Genomic DNA, 17,847 nt, shown 5'->3' with positions numbered 1-17,847 from the left:
AAAACAAAAGACTACATAACTGATGTGACTCCTACTGCTCCCCTTTTCTTTAGCGAGTACTAACATTTTACTAATTCTCTGTTTGAAATGACTTTCTACTCTGAAGAGATTATTTAAGTTACTTTTTAAAATATTTAAAAATAAAACTACCCAAGGTTGCAGACAAAACTCCTGATGTATATTTCACCCTTTGATCAAAGACTGAACTCAGAGTCAGAATTCGAGAATTTCCTAATCCTAGGGAGGATCCCCAAAAGTTTGGCTTTTTTTTTTTTTTTGAAGCTTTTAGAATAATTATTAGGTCTCTGACCCTGGCTGTCAGATTTGTATCAGTAGTGCACATATTGGTAGGACCTAGTGAAGCTCAAAAATAGATACAAGAAGCCAAAATGGCAAAATCTTTTTTTTTTTTAATTTTGTTTACTTATTTGACAGACAGAGATCACAAGTAGCCAGAGAGGCAGGCAGAGAGAGAGGGGAAGAAGCAGGCTCCCTGCTAAGCAGAGAGCCTGATGTGGGGCTCGATCCCAAGACCCTGGGATCATGACCTGAGCTGAAGGCAGAGGCTTTAACCCACTGAGTCACAAAATGGCAAAATCTTGAGGATGATATTTGAGACCCTTGATCCTCAATGTGCTCCCCTTACAGATCAGAAAGAGCTTAAGAAATAACTACTGAACTTTTACAGTCTATTCTTAGGGTTTTTTCTGCCCTTACTGAGTCATTGGTTTATTATACAAACATGCAAACAAAAGAAAAATGAATCTGTAACATACTTTAAAGCCCATTTGGAAGTCCTCTTCTGATGGTATTCCAGGTTCCATATAATAAATAAGGTCACCAAACTTGCTGTAGCTATTCTTTTTGTAAATGGATTATAACCTGAGATTAATGGATTAATAAAAAGGCAGAAAATAGGATGAGAAGCCAACCCTCTGACTGAACTCATGGTCATAGCTGGGCACTTTGAAATAACCTGGAGCAAGACTTCAAAAAAAAAAAAAAAATCTGCTATGCTATTAGCCTTGCAGCCACAGCAACATGAAGGCTAGAGTCCTCCAATAATACCTGGGCCTTTTACACTGTGCCTTCTTAGAGTACTATCATGAAAGCATTGGCCCAAAAATCAACATCTCACTTGTAATCAACAGGGACAAGAAAGATTGTCTTCAAAGGTCCTATGCAAATTCTTCAACTTGATTGCTCCCATTTCTACCCTCAAGGTAGCCCCTCCATATGGAGACCTCCCAGAGTTGATGACTCCAAGGGCCTCCAGTAAACTACCAATGATTTCCTTAAACACTCAAGAGGAAATTAAACTTGAAATTAATGGGAAACCTTGCCAAGTATTAGTTGATACTAGAGCTATGCTTTCTATTTAACCTGTTTTCTCAGAGGAAAACAAATCTCTTAAAGGGCGGGGGGCGGAAAAAGAAAAAAAAGTATTCCATGTTGGCAGTATCCAGTAAAGCTCAGACAGAATTTCTGTTTCAACCTGTACAAATGACTCTGGGACCTTTTATTTAAAAAACATTCCCTTTTGCTATGAGATACAGCCCCTTTCAATCTATTCGGTAGAGATATCCTTTCTAAAGTTAAAGGACATTTTGCTACCAATAGAGACCTCACCTTAGAATTTCCTGACCAACCAACCAACCTGGTCTTTTATGTTCTTTACATTCTGCTTTTGAATGAAGAAGAAAAAGAATTCCAACGAAAGTCCCTAATTTAATCAATGTACCTGAAAATCTGCAGGCTGCCTCTAATACTGACATTGGAAGAGTGAAAAGTACAGAGCCTATAAAGATTCAATAGATGTGACTAAAGCTTCTCCTAAATTGCCTGAATATCCACTAAAGCCTGAGACCATACAAAGCTTCACTCCCATAGTAGAAGACTTAATCACTCAGGGGCTAATCGTTCCCTTCACAAGCCCCTAAAATACACTGACTTTGCCAATCCAAAAACCTAATAGGAGGGGCTGGCAATTTGTTCAGGGCTTGAGAGTCATTAACAAGATACTTATTTCCCATTTCTTAGTTGTTCCAAACCTGAAGACCCTTTTGTTGCAAGTTTCACCAGACTGAAATGGAATAGACCTCTTCTCAGCCTTTGTTAGCAACCCCCATAGATTCTAACAGCCAGGATCTATTTGCTTTTATTTGGAACAATCAACAATTACTCAGACTGTTATGCCTCGAGGATTCACCAAGGGCTCTTCTTATTTCTACCAAGTACTTCACGAGATTTATGCACCCTTTAGCTTCCTGAGAAATCAAACCTTTCACAATATGTAAACAACCTCTTGCTATGCTCAGTTACTAAAGAGGCATCCACAAAAGATTCCTCTTGTTTGCTACAACAGTTAGCTGAAAAGTAACATATGGTCCCTAAAAAAAAGGAAAATTTATAATTATCTTTAGGCACTGTTCATTACCTAGGTTATAATCTAAGTATGAAGGAGTCCCGCTATCTCCAAAAAAAGATTCAGCTAATCCCAGAAATTTCCTAGGCCTTCAACTAAGTGACAACTTTGTGGATTTCTGGGTATTGTAGACTCAATTTTCTCCACTGACTTCCCCACTCCATGAACCAAAGTTTTGGTCACTTGGGAAGATAAACACTGGCAAGCCGCCTTTTTTTTTTTTTTAAACAAACAAACAAACAAACAAACAACAACAACAACAACAAAAAAACAAGCACTGCAGAAACTACCTGCTCTAGAGCTACACAACTCCTCAAAACTTTTCACAAACTTATGTTTGTGCATGAAAGAGATAACCTAGCCCTCGGAATGCTCACACAAGAATGTGGTAATAAACATAGACCTGTTTCCTATTAAAGAGTAGAACTTGATTCAGTTGCTTGTACCTAAACCACTTGTCTTAAGGCTATAGCTGCAGTTACAAAATTAGTAGAAATTTCAGCAGATTTAACCCTAGCAAATGGTGTTTATTTACAAATTCCGAACAAAGTCTTCTTAACTCTGAGTTGACTCAGCATTTCTCCTCATGCAGACTTACTTCCCATGAGATCCTTCTGCTTTTGTCACCTAATCTACATCTTAAACATTGCAGCATTCTTAATCCTGCTACACTGCTGCTTCTGCCAGATAAGGGCTGAGCTCCATTGGCTGCATCCCTTTTGCTAACCCATTTTCTGACAAGGTGTCCTGATTTACGAGACACTCTTTTAACTAACCCTGATTTAATCTTGTTTGTTGAGGAGCCATACTGTCAAAATAATAAAGCGAGTTTCCAATCTAGTTATGCTATTACTACCCAATATGAGCTACTTGCAAGGGGAAACCTCCCACAAATAGAGTTCCAGGTCCTTACCTGAGTCAGTTATCAGAAGGATAAACTGTTAACATTTACATTGTCATTCAGTATGTCTTTCGGGTCATCCATGTTTTGGGGATGCTGTCTACATGCTCTAGAACCCCAGTCAAAAATGGACAACAAGCAAACCTTCTTGCTATGCTCAAATTGCTGCGATCAAAATTGAAGCTCACACTCAAAGGATTAAATCTGAGTATCATGGGAATGCCAGGTGTACAGAATCCATCCGTTTTGGCAAAAATTAGCAAAAATTAATTGCTACACTTTTGCCACGTTGACGTCCTTGTGACATGGCAACAATGTGCTCCATCCAATTAAATGATCAGAAATTATATAAGCAGCTGGACTATGGAAACCCAAGATAGCTGCTTGGTTCTTCCCAAATCCCTGTTAACCCCCCTTTTTTTGTTTTTGTTTTGTTATTGTTGTTGTTGTTGTTGTTGTTTTGTTTTGGTGTTTCTTTACCCACCATCATGCATTTAAGATGAATCAAATTTTGAATAGACATGGGTAAGGAGACTTCTATAAAATTGCAAAAACAGTCTACGACCCATGTCTAACCTGTTGGGTCCATAATCCTAGAAAACTACTTTTTGTCCCCAAACACTTCAGACATCCTTGTTGTGGACCTTTTGACCACCAGCAGCTGGACTTCATTCAACTACCACTTGGTATGGGTTATCAATATGCACTTGTTATTGTAGAAGTGTATTTCGGGTGGATCAAAGCCTTCCCCTTCCACAATGCTGATGGCACCACAGTGGCAAAGAAACTATTAGAAAACATGTTTCCCACTTGGGATATCCCTTCCACAATCTCCAGTGATTGAGACACCCACTTTATGGGACAAATTACATAAGCCATAATGAAAATCTTGCAGACTTCTTGGAATTATCACTGTCCTTCTCACCTTCAATCATCAGACAAGGCTGAAAGAATTAATGAGATCCTCAAACTAAAAATCTCAACTTACAGAAACTGCTGGACTCCCTTGGCCTAAGGTATTCTCTATAGTTTTACTGACTGTTCATAATCCCTCTTTGGGAAACATAAACCACTCTAATGAAATAGTCTCGAGTAGACCAATGTCTATTGGTATACAAATTTCTGGTGACTTCTGTTGTTTCATGCTAAAGCGAGCACACACTTAAATCTTTTTTTTTTTTTTTTTTTTTTTTAAGATTTTACTTATTTGGGCGCCTGGGTGGCTCAGTGGGTTAAAGCCTCTGCCTTCGGCTCAGGTCATGATCCCAGCGTCCTGGGATCGAGCCCCACATCGGACTCTCCGCTCTGCGGGGAGCCTGCTTCCTCCTCTCTCTCTGCCTGCCTCTCTGCCTAATTGTGATCTCTGTCTGTCAAATAAATAAAATCTTTAAAAAAAAAAAAGATTTTATTTATTTATTTGTCAGAGAGAGAGAGAGAGAGAGAGCACAGGCAGACAGAATGGTAGGCAGAGGCAGAGGGAGAAGCAGGCTCCCTGCCGAGCAAGGAGCCCGATGTGGGACTCGATCCCAGGATGCTGGGATCATGACCTGAGCCGAAGGCAGCCGCTTAACCAACTGAGCCACCCAGGCATCCCTTAAATTTTTAATGACTTATGCTGCAGCCTGTCATCATGACATTCATGACAGGTTAAAGAAGACTTCCTGAATTGCAGTTGAAAGGATCCTGTTGGTCTAACCCTGGAGTTTGACTGAGTATTCTGGAAATTTATCAGAGGAAAATAGCCCTGGAACTCTATTAGAAGGGAACTTACCAAGTGCTCCTGACCACTGAAACTCCTGAAAAACAAGAAGGTATTGAGCCTTGGGGTACGCATCTCATAGCTAAAGATTCCACTTGATAACTATTACTGAAGTTGCTGGAGACCTTTGAATGAAATGGACAAGAAAGGAAAGTAGCTGACATGGAAGTAGACTGCTTTCACACAAGATGCCAGATCAAGACTCTACACATTCATAGGGCATGAAAACTTGTTTTGTTTTGTGTTGTTTTTTCCTTTCTTTTCTTTAGTCCAGTATTAGTCTAGAAAAATAACACGTCCACCTAAATCTCCCAGGCCATTGTTAAGGAGGGTAAAATTTCAGACTGCTGGATTTGTCACCAAGATATCTAATCTATCCATAATGCTAAAGACCCTCAGGTCCTTCTTGTGACCAATTTCTCTTCTATATCCAATATCACCACAAACTATGGTCACCCCTCCTTGGCAGTCTCTTCCCATGGCTATTTTGTGCAACCAGAACATTTAGTGTCTTGTTCTTCCCTTCTCCAGTGATAACCATACTTACTCAGATATCTACATAAATTTTAGTATTTTTGCACCCCCTCATTACCATGAATATCTAGATTAGCATTTTCCCGCCTCACTAAGTAACTCACCAGCAGTAACCTTATTTGCAAAGTATTTAGAACAAGTCTTTAGTTCAGATTAGGACATTTTCTTCCCATGTATGCTGAAAAATTGCTTGGCCCTAGCTTGAATGGATAAACACAGAAATCCCTGCAAACGGACACATTAATAGTACCTTCTTAATGGGAATTGTTTGTAACCCAACAGAGTTTGTCTGTGGTGGTGTTCATCATCCACCCTGGACCTGTGAAAGCCCAGATAGCTGGCACATTGCCAGGCAATGCCTCTTAAGTTACTTAACAACGCACCTAACTTGCCACAAATGAACGAAGATGCCTCATTGTTCAAATCCCTTGGATTTATCCAATTAGGAAGGATCTACTAGAAAACATTCATGACTCAGGATTCACTTCTTTTGGCAAGGTCATACCTTCCAGATTAGAAGTAAATATAAGTGAGAATATGATCAGAAACCTCTCCATAACTCTAGAAGCTTTGCAGAAGCTCATCCACCCCCTACCCCCCCCCCCAAAAAAAAAAATTCCTGAGATGCTCTGGCCAGGGTTGTCCTTAATAACAGGATCACCCTTGATTATCTTTTAGCTGAGCAAGGAGATGACTGTTCTGTGGTTGACACCACCTGCTGTATCTGGATTAACACTTCTGGGAAGTTGAAACTCCATTACATGTGATCACTGAGCAAACCACTTGGCTTTAAAAGGTGATTTCTTCAGTGTGGTCTTTTTTTGACTTACTTGATTTTACGTGGTTTGGGTCTTGGGGACCATGGCCTCAAAGCGCATTCCAAATGTTGATAAAATTTGCTTACTATAATCATAATAATATTCCTGGTGTCTTTTATTTTTTCAAAAGCTTTCAATGTACATTTGCAGCCACTAACCATGAAGCAAATGATCTCCCTAAGACTAGAATGTCAGAAAAGATGTGAAGAGTATAATAGATTTAAACATGATTAATCTGGAACTGTGACCTGTCAATGCCAAAGGAGTTAAGCAAAAACATCATGACCTATGGATACCACAAAAGGAAATAACAAAAGCTGCCAGTGACAGCTGAGAGTGACAATGATGCCTTCAAGTTTGTTTACACCTCCACGTCAAGCTAAGGGTCTGAATGAAGATGGGAACTTACTAAAAAGAAAACCATAGCCACAAAAAGAGTCACTTGTGCTAGGCCCACTGTCACCAAACCAGGGCTTAATATCTAATCTAATTGCAGTTGAAACTTTCCTCAGGAATGTAATGTTAGACAGTCAGTCTAGAATATCCTAGTCAGCACCAGTGAGGTAGTTAATAACTTTTGTCTCTCAAAAGGAGCTGACCTTGCCTGACATAATACTGTTTTTTGTTTGTTTGTTTTTGGTTTGTTTTTTGTTTTTTGGGTTTGTTTGTGGTTTTTTTTTTTTTTTTTGTATTGTTTTGTTTGGTTTTTGGTTTTTGGTTTGGTTGTTTATGACTTCCTTGCCCTCTGTTTAAAAACATTTCCCTTTCTGTATGTGTCACTTTGGGGTTCCTTTCTACTCACTTGATGGGATGCTGCCCACTTATGAATCGTTCATTGAAATCAATCAGACCTTTAAAATTTACTCTGTTGAACTATTGTTATTTAATGCGACAATGAAGAGGTAATTAGTACCACTATATTTGAACAACATGCCAGATGCTATTGTAGGGATGGGGAAGTTTTCCTTTCTTCCCTGTAGGTTCTTTGCTGGTTCAGTAATTAAGTTGACATAAAACAGATTAACAGGAGAAAACAAACAGAAGTTTAATAATATGTATACCTTGTTTATACATGGGAGAGACCCAGGAAAACTGAGTAACTCCCCAAAATGGCCCAGGCCACAACCTTAAACACACTTTCAAACCTTCAGTGGTTTGTCACCGACTGAAAGACAAGGCCAAGTTATGTGGCCACGCATTGAAGACTGTTAACTTCAGTTAACATGTTATTAAACTTCTGTTTGTCTTTCTCCTGTTAATCTGGTATTATTGCTATTATTTTATTAATATATAATATTAATATTATATTGAGACCCATATCTCAGCCAAGAACCTAGAAGAGTAAAGGAAAATTATTTTTCCTTCCCTATGTAGGTAAAATCAAAGCAAGATGAATAAAATAAACTTCAAAGTTTATATGTAACTGCGCATTTCACATTTATTCCACTTATATACTAGGAAATTCTTACCAGCAGCTATTTATGCTAAAATAACTAATATTAATCTATTGTAAATAAAAATTAAATCATTGAAAACATTTTATTGTGTACAGTATGACATTTTATTTTTTTAATTTACTCTTTTATTCATCTTAAAGTATATGATTCAGTGGTATTAAGTACATTCACAACACTGTAACCATCATACTATCAATTTCCTAAATTTTTTTATCTTCTGAATTAGTTTTACATTTTAAATAGAGATCTTAAAATCTTCCAATTCTTCACAGGTCCTTTAAGGAATTATTTGTATTCTGGACCACTTTTATGGCATCACCCTACTAAATGTCAGTACTTTCTGGTAATTTCTTTACTTTGTAATTATTTTTTCAATTGAAATATAGGTAAATCCACAAAGAGTATATACAGGTTTATAAATGTTTATGAAGTAAATGCATCTGGGGTCACCTGAATGGCTCAGCAGTTAAGCATCTGCTTTCAGCTCAATTTATGATCTGGGGGTCCTGGGATTGAGCCCTGTGTGAGCCCTCCCTTGCTCAGTGGGGAGTCTGCTTCTCCCTCTCTTTCTGCTCCTCCCCTGCTCCTGCTGTCTCTCCCTCTCACTCTCTCTCTCAAATAAATAAATAAAATATTAAAAAAAGAAAAACGTAAATGCTTCTATATAGCCACTACAAATACCAGGTAATAAAACATTATCAGCAGTTAGGAAGATGCTCTCACCTTTTCTCCATTTCCAGACACCTTTCCACCTCCCACCAGAATATAGAAGAGAAGTTATGGAAAGCTTTGGGGAAAGCATCCAAGCAAGGAGAAAACAACCACCATGAGGTGGAGCAATAATGAAAGATCTCTCCATACAGATAGTCCGCAATAGACCCCTCGTGTACTTTTCAGGCAGCAGAAGCCTGAAGTTGTTCTTCAGGCTTTTGTTGTTGTTGTTATTGTTGTTTGTTTGTGGGTTTAGATTTTTATTTTTTGTTTATTATTATTATTATTATTATTATTATTTTAGTATAAAGTGACATTGCAAAGCAAAGCTGTCGAAGAAATAAGGGATATGAATGAATGGGGTCCTGCAAAGTGCAGTAGCCTCTTCTAGTGTATAAGCATTTATCCAGAGAGTGTAGGTGTCATGGGCTATAAAGGAATAGTATGCACTAAAAAGAAGGTAACTAAAATGCTGTATTGTGGAGTGAGTCACTTTAATACATATCTTGCCTACTCGATGCTAAATTCTGTAGCTTGATGTGGATAAAATGTTTTTGTGATTTTATGCCTAAGCATACTGAAGAACTGATAAACTCATCGTCCTCGAAAAAAAATGGCGTAATTTGACAACCATTCAAGTTCTTTTATTTCTCTATTGTATCTGGATATATATTTTTAAAATGATCATGATCCTATAATAAAGTTATTAAACTGAAGACTAAAGAGATAACTTAGATTTATATTCCTAGTAAATTGAAATTCTAAAATGTCAGTTAACCAAGCAAGTAAAAACAAACAAACAGAACCCAAAACCTGACTTCTCTTCCCACTACCTCCCTACCTCCACCCACCTTCTCCCCCTTTGAATGTCTGCTTCCTTTCTACTTGGCACAGAAGCAGAAGTAAGCAAGGTACCACATCATTATTAGTTTGTTTTAAGTAACTTTGTAATTTTCATCAAAATCTTCTGAACTCATTTTTTTTCCCCCCAGAGATGTGAGTTTTCATTGTTTTAATGTCAGGTACAAAACAGCGACAAAACAAAATTCTTCCTTCCAGAGAAAATTTTAAAAATAATATATGGAAACATTTAAACTCTGTGCTTTCTCATTGAAATATGGATAGGTATGGGGTGTCTGGGTGGCTCCGTCCTTTGAGTGTCCAACTCTTGGCCAGGATCTGGTCATGATCTCAGAGCTCTGTGCTCAGCATGAAGTCTGATTAGGGTTTCTCTCTCCCTCTGCCCCTTCTCCTCCCTCCCCCCCACCCCCGACCCCCACCCTGTGCCAATGCTTTCTCTCTCAAATAAATATGTTAATATTTATAAATAAATATGTTTTTTTAAATAAATAAACAAATAAATAAATATGTTTTTAATTTAAAAAGATGTGTGGATAGGTGTTCTCAAAATTAAACTATATTTTAGCATGGTCAATCTTTGATTTAAGAAACCTGCCTCCTTTTAATAAATGTATGTTTTACTAATGCTAAATGTTATACAAAGAGTATGAAAGGGATTTGTCAGAACATGGTAAAGCAGTAATCTGCAGCGTAACTACAGTATGGGAGAGGAACCACACGCCACTCCTGCATCCTCGGTAAGTCTCTGTTCAATGTTTCATTATTTGGGGAATGCAGATAAATATACATAAAACTTTGAAGACTTCCTAATTGTGTGTGTGTGTGTGTGTGTGTGTGTGTGTGTGTGTATGTATATATTTTTTTTAATGGAAACACTTACTCCAAAGTGGAAACAAATACTCCATTTCAACCATAAGTTACTTTCTGCTCCTAGTGTCATTTAAACTAAAACTTGTCAAAGAAGCTTTACCCTGTTTTTTTATATTCATCAAACTTTTTTCAATATAATTCATACCTTAATTTCATGCATATCTAGGTCAAGTCCTATATATGTTTTGCTGTAACTGCTGTAACTCTTATCACATCCAATTTCACTTATAGAAATGTCATATTTGGTTTCTTTCCTATATTTTCATTATCCAATTTCTTCTTTCAATAATCCATTTCTACAGAATTTCACAAGGGTTAGCACTAGGCAACATGGAAGCTATGCAATTATATGCCTTGCTGTCTGCGCACAAACTGATTAACAGATGCACGGTGATCATTCTCCAGAAGAATTTGGAAGAAGTGACATGATTAGTTACTGATGCTGGTAGTGATATAGATTAATGATCCAGTAGCAAAGTTCATGTTTTATGCAATTATTTACAGTTAATATACCAAGATAAAAGAAATCTGAGCTGTGCTGTTGGAGGGCTGGCCTTATTTAAATAAATTGTGATGACTAAAATTCATACACACCAGAGTCAGGCAAACTGATGAATACTGTATGTAAAAATATTATGATTCATTGCTATGAGTTTTAGAACTATAAAACACACAAAAAGTCAAATATTATAGAATAGTTCATTACATTTTATTACAGAGGTATACACAATGTACTGTTGGTGTCCAAAAGGGAAAGGGGTCGCCAGACATGTCAAAGAAGGTTTGCTCAATGATAAAGACTGTGATGTTTCCCAAGAGCTTAAAAAAAAGTCACAACAGCATCAAATATTTATACATCCAACTTTTAACATTCCTTGGAGTGATGGCATCGTATTTTTTTGTGTTTTTAAACATAGCATAAACATAAACAGTGCAAATAATAAGATAAAAAAGAAACATGTATATAAAGATATCTGAGAGATGCCAAGAGAGAGAAAAAAAAAAAAAAAAAGAGAGAGAGAGTAGCCAGGATTTGAGGGAAATAAAAACACTGAAGGGAAAGCCGCTTTCTCCAGCGCTCTCTGAGATACAAACTTTGAGGCCGTAAGATTAGTTAAAATTGGTGACTATAAAAGTAGTTATAGCTCAAAAATGAGATTTCCTCACAGTTTCATGTAGTTAGGAGAGAGTAATTGTATTCAGTGACAAACAAGTTTCAGAATGTCTGGTATATATACCCGTTAGAACCCTGGAAGATGTATGTTCTCAAAGTTCTATGAGTAATTAAATAAATGAGCCAACACACATGTTTGTAACCTAACATTAAACAGCTCATTTCAAAAACAGATTTAAGTTATCAGCTCATGCTCTAACTGGAAATCACGTTGAAAAATTAAATCTACTTTGGGAGAAGATAGTACCAACCACAGCCGAGAATATTGTCACAATATTGTAAAGCTTTATTCACAATATACTGTGTAAAAATCAAATTTGCATGTTAGGGGACAATAATGAATGACTAAAAAACAAGCGAAATAGCATGAATAGTTGAGCATAGGAATTCAAACAGTGACTTAAAATGAATGTGACTATTAAGTACAAAAATACAACTCTAATTTATAGATAATTTTATTAGAGAACTGTGATTTTTTGATTAATCCAATGGACTTCCATTTTTAGTTTTGGGATATAGAGATCTGGGTAAAGTGTCACTTCCATTGATAAAACAAGAAAAAAAATAGAGATACCGCAAAATGTCTTTTTTTGAACCCCTCAAAAAATTGAGGTCTCACAGAAAATTTTCAAACCAAAATATAGAAAGTAACAAATATCTTCAGAAAGTAATGGGGACTGAGTATATGTTTACTTGTACAGTTCCATGGATGGAACTGGAAGGGTTTATGCTAAGTGAAATAAATCAAGCAGAGAAAGACAGTTATCACATGGTTTCACTCATATGTGGAACATAAGGAATAGCACGGAGGACCACAGAGAAAGGGATGGAAAACTGAATGGGAAGAATCAGAAAGGGAGATAAACCATGAGAGACTCTGGACTCCAGACCACAAACTGAAGGTTGCAGAAGGGAGGGGGATTGGGAGATGGGATAACCAGGTGATGGGCATTAAGGAGGGCATGTGCTGTGATGACCACTGGGTGTTATACAAATCTAACGAATCATTGAACACCATATCAAAAACTAATGATGTACTATATGCTGGCTAACTGAACATAGTAAAAAAAAAAAAGAATAAGACTCAAAAGTGACCAAAAAATTGGAATAATCAGGGAAAGAACTTAAAATAATTATGATAATTATGTTAGAGGTTACAGTGGAAAATGTTAACAGTATGAAAGCTCAGATGGTACTTTCACCAGAGAGATAGAAACTGTAAGAATCAAATGTAAATGCTAAAAATAAAACAGTAATAGAACTGAAAAAAAAATGTTTTTATGGAGTCATTCTCAGATTATATAAAGCCAAGGAAATAATCAGTGAACATGAAAATAGATTGTTAGAGAGTACTCAAATTGATGTGAAGAGAAAAGAGTAAAGTTGAATAGGTAACATATAGTAACTGTTGACCAATTTCAAACCATGACAGTACAAGTTAATTGGAATCTCAGAAAAACAGGAAGAATAAATAAAGAACAATACATATTTGAAGAAACGACAGTTGACAATTAATCCAAACTAATGTTGGGCAGAATACCACAGATAAGAGAATCATAAAAGACACCAAGCAATACTGAAACTTAAAACAAACAAACAAGATAACAAAGCCATAAACATTGATATACATCATATTCTAACTACAATAAATGAAAAACAGAAAATCTTGAAAGTAGCCAAAAGAAACATTAAACATAACCAAGAGGAACAAAGAATTAGAGTAGACGTCCCATCTGAAAACATGCATGTGAGAAGACAATGTAGTACTGTCTTTAAAAGCATTGAAAAATATGCCCAAACAGAATTCTATATCCTGTGAAAATATCTTTTAAATGTATAGGAAAAGTAAAGATTTTTCTCGGGTAATTAAAAAGCCTGGGAAATTCATTCTCAGCTTATGTACACTACAGAGAAAGCTGAAAGAAATTTTTGGTTGGAAGCAGTTTTGTCTTAGCCATAATCTTGGATGTTTGAAGGAAAAATGAGTGACAACTAGAAAAATGAAGGTAAAATGCAATTATTTTCCTATTTTGAATGCTGCAAAATATCTGTAACCATACAAATCAATGATTATAATCATGCATATGTTTATAAGCATATGCTAAAGTCAAGTGTTACAATAATGGTCAAGGTATGGGAGAGAGAAATTGAGAATATGCTATAATGAAAGCTTTACACTGTACCTATGGCAGTGTGATATTATCTCAACTTGGACCCTCATTCCTAGAACAAAATTTTAATTCATGTAAATGTGAACTTGTAAAGATGGAAAATGTAATGGTGAAAAATAAATGTATATATTTGGTTTCCCTACACAATCTGTTTTCTTACATTTAATGAAAATTCAGTTATTCCCAAACTATGTTACAATTATAAATTATTTAGCATTGCATTTATAATCTGCTTTCTATAACTATGTAATATTTAGGAAGCAAATGTTCCCCAAGAAAAATATTATAAGTAAAGGACATGCCAACTTCAAAATTTAGCCATTGCAATGTGGTAAGAAATTAAATTTTATGAAGAAATAAATTCTGTGATGCTAGCTTATTTTTGTTTTTGTTTAAATTTTGTTCATCACATAAATAGGAGGTAACCCAAATTGGAATGGATTTTGTCTACATGGTGAAACAAAAGACATTTATTATTTGCATGTGCCTCTTTTGAAATTTGCCTTCTGATGCACTCACACATCCTTGCAATGGGCTTTTCCCCTATGATCTTCTCTTAAAACACTTAATTTTGAATGGTCATGAAGTAAGTAAGGTATATGTATCTGTGCATTTGTGCGTCTCAGTGATGTAGTTAAATGCATCTCCTTATAAGGAATATAATCTTGAAAGGAAAAGAAAAAAAAAAGAGGGAGAGATAAGAGGCATATATTGACTATATTTCTTACAATTCTTTTTAGTCTTAATTAGCTCACATTCTATAACTTTCTGTTGATTTTTATTGACCATTTTTCCCGATATTCCTAATAGTAAATATCATCCATTCTGAATAGGGTTAAAATGTTAATATTACTGATGTATAATTTACATATAATTTCAATAGCAAATTTACTTCATTACAATACAATGGATTTGTCTTAAGATCACTGTTTCAATTATTCTATTACCAGTATTATATTTTTCATAGTTATTCTTAGCAACTGAAATATATTTTGTGTGCATTCACAGGAAATGCTTCAAACTGCAGTATTGTTAGGCTACTGACTTGGAGAATTAATTGAAAAGTTAAAATCAATAATTTATTTATTTTTTAAAGATTTACTTATTTATTTATCTGCCTTGTCGTGGGAGGGGGAAGGAGATGAGAAGGATAGAAGGAGACTGAGATGAGTAGATTCCCCTTTGAGCCAAGACCTGACTCCAGGCTAGATCGCAGGACCCCGAGATCATGACCTGAGTGGAAATCAAGTCAATAGCTTAATCGACTGAGCCTCCTAGGTGCCCCCAAATCAATAATTTAAAAGTATGTGAATTTATACAAATAATAGCAGTTATACATTGTATTTTATAAGTTGCCAATGACACAACTCAATCTGGATAAATTTAAAAATGTGCTTTATTATTTGAAGACTCTCATCAATTTTTCATAATTTTTTAAAATTTAGAATGAAATTTCAGTATAAATTTATTGAAGACATTATTTTCAGCAGAAGCTGGTGAATTTGATTATTTTCCAACATTCAATTTTCTTTTTTACTTTTATTTTATGGTAGTCTTTAAATAGACACATTTAGAATTTTTGAAATCAACTATTTTTTTCAACTTTTATAGAATCCCCAAACTAATACCATACTGAATTTATGATTAGAGCTTTGTAATAGAGCTTGAAGTCCAGAATTGTGATACCACCAGCTTTGGTTTTCTTTTTCAACCTTCTTCTGCCTATTCAGGGGAACATACACAAAAACAGACACATAGACCAATGGAACAGACTAGAGAACCCAGATGGACCCTCAACTCTATGATCAACTAATCTTCAACAAAGCAGGAAAGAATTTCTAGTGGAAGAAAGATAGTCTATTCAACAAATGGTGTTGGGAAAATTGGGCAGCCACATGCAGAAGAATGAGACTGGACCATTTCCTTACTCCACGCACAAAAATAGACTCAAAATGGATCAAAGACCTAAATGTGAGACAGGAATCCATCAAAATCCTTGAGGAGAACACAGGCAGCAACCTCTGTGACTTCTGCCACAGCTATTTCTTTCTAGACACATTGCCAAAGGCAAGGGAAGCAAGGGCAAAAATGAACTATCAGGACTTCATCAAGATAAAAATTTTTGCAAAGCAAAGGGAACAGTCGACAAAACCAAAAGACAACGAAAATAATGGGAGAAAGTATTTGCAAATGACATATCAGATAAAGGGCTAGTATACAAAATCTATAGAGAATTTATCAAACTCAACACCCAAAGAACAAATAATCCAATCAAGAAATGGACAGAGAACAGTAACAGACATTTCTGTAAAGAAGACATCCAGATGGCCAACAGACACATGAAAAAGTGCTCCACATCACTCAGCATCAGGTAAATACAAATAATAACCACAATGAGATACAACCCCACACCATTTAGAATGGCTAAAATTAGGAAGTCAGGAAATGACAGATGTTGATGAGGACATGGAGAAAGGGAAACCACCTTACACTCTTGGTGGGAATGCAAGCTGGAACAGCCACTCTGGAAAACAGTATGGAGTTTTCTCAGAAAATGGAAAAAGTAGAGCTATTCTTACCTAGCAATTGCACTACTAGGTATTTACCTCAAAGATATAAAGTGATCCAAAGGGGCAACTGTACCTCAATGTTTATAGCAGCAATGTCCACAATAGCTAAACTATGGAAGGAGCCCAGATGTCCATCTGGATAAAGATGTGACACACCCCCCACACACAAATGGAATAGTATGCAGCCATCAAAAAGAAAATCTTGCCATTTGCAATAATGTGGATAGAACTAGAGGGTATTATGCTAAGTGAGAGAAGTGGATCAGAGAAAGACAATTATTATATGCTCTCACCTATATGTGGAATTTGAGAAACAAGGCAGGGGATCATAAGGGAAAAGAGGAAAAAATGAAGATGAAACTAGATAGTGAGACCAACCATAAGAGACTCTTAATCTCAGGAAACAAGCTGAGGGTTGCTGAAATGAAGTGGGGTGGGAAGGATGGGATGGCTGGGTGATGGACTTTGGAGAGAGTGTGTGTTGTGGTGAATGCTGTGTATTGTGTAAGACTGATGAATTACAGACCTGTAACACTGAAAGAAATAATATTATATGTTAATTTTAAAAATATGGGAAAAAAAATAGTGTATATAAGTGTCGAGGGCGGATGCTCCAGGGGCTCGGAGATCCGTCAACCGCAGAGCTTTGCAAAATGGTGCCTGGAGATTTGCCAGAAGGTGTGTCTAGAGTGACTGATCATAAACAGGAAGTACCACCTATTGGCTGTTGAACTATTGCTATGCTGTGGGTACTTGGTAACAAGCTTAAGATTGGTGGATGCATATCGCTGTCTATGCTGATTGGCTTAGCTCCCCTATATAAGTGATGGCCATATAAAATAAAGCGCCTGCTTTTTTGAAACCCAACCGGACGGAGGGTCGTTATTATCGCTTCTGGACGGCGATATATAAGGGTGCCTGGGTGGCTCAGTAGGTTAAACACCTGCTTTTGGCTCAGGTCATGAGCCTAGGGTCCTGGGATTGGGTCCTATGCCAGGATCCTTACTCAGCGGGAAGTCTGTTTTTCCCTTTCCCTCTGTCTCTCTCCTTGGCTTGGGCTATCTATTTAAAAAAGAAAAAAAAAAAATAGGGACACCTGGATGGCTCAATCGTTGGACATCTGCCTTCTGCTTGGGTCATGATCTCAGGGTCGTGGCATTGAGCCCCACGTTGGGTTCTCTGCTTGGTGAGAAGCCTGCTTCTCCCTCTCCTACTCCCCCTGCTTGTGTTCCCTCTCTCACTTTGTCTCTCTCTGTCAAATAAATAGATAAAATCTTAGAAAAAAAAAAAAAAAGAAGGAAACCTTAAGTAGAAAAAAAAATTGTGTATGTGTTCATATAACAGCCATATCTAGCAACAGTGATTAAAAGCTAAATTATATTATCTAGAAATTAACATTGAAGAAAGGTTAAACTCCTTTTTGCTAAGATCTCTGTGATACCATTTATTTGATAAACAGAGATTTTCAAAATATAGTTCCAGTTTTTTCTGCAGATAAGGGATGTAATTTGGATACAATTTGTTGTTTAGAAATTAATTTCGAAAGATGACTATGATGGGGACCTTATTTGGAAGTAAAATGTTCAAGAGAACAAT

The sequence above is a fragment of the Mustela erminea genome, chromosome 4, assembly GCF_009829155.1.
Source record: "Mustela erminea isolate mMusErm1 chromosome 4, mMusErm1.Pri, whole genome shotgun sequence".
NCBI lineage: Eukaryota > Metazoa > Chordata > Mammalia > Carnivora > Mustelidae > Mustela > Mustela erminea.
This window is presented reverse-complemented; position numbering follows the sequence as displayed.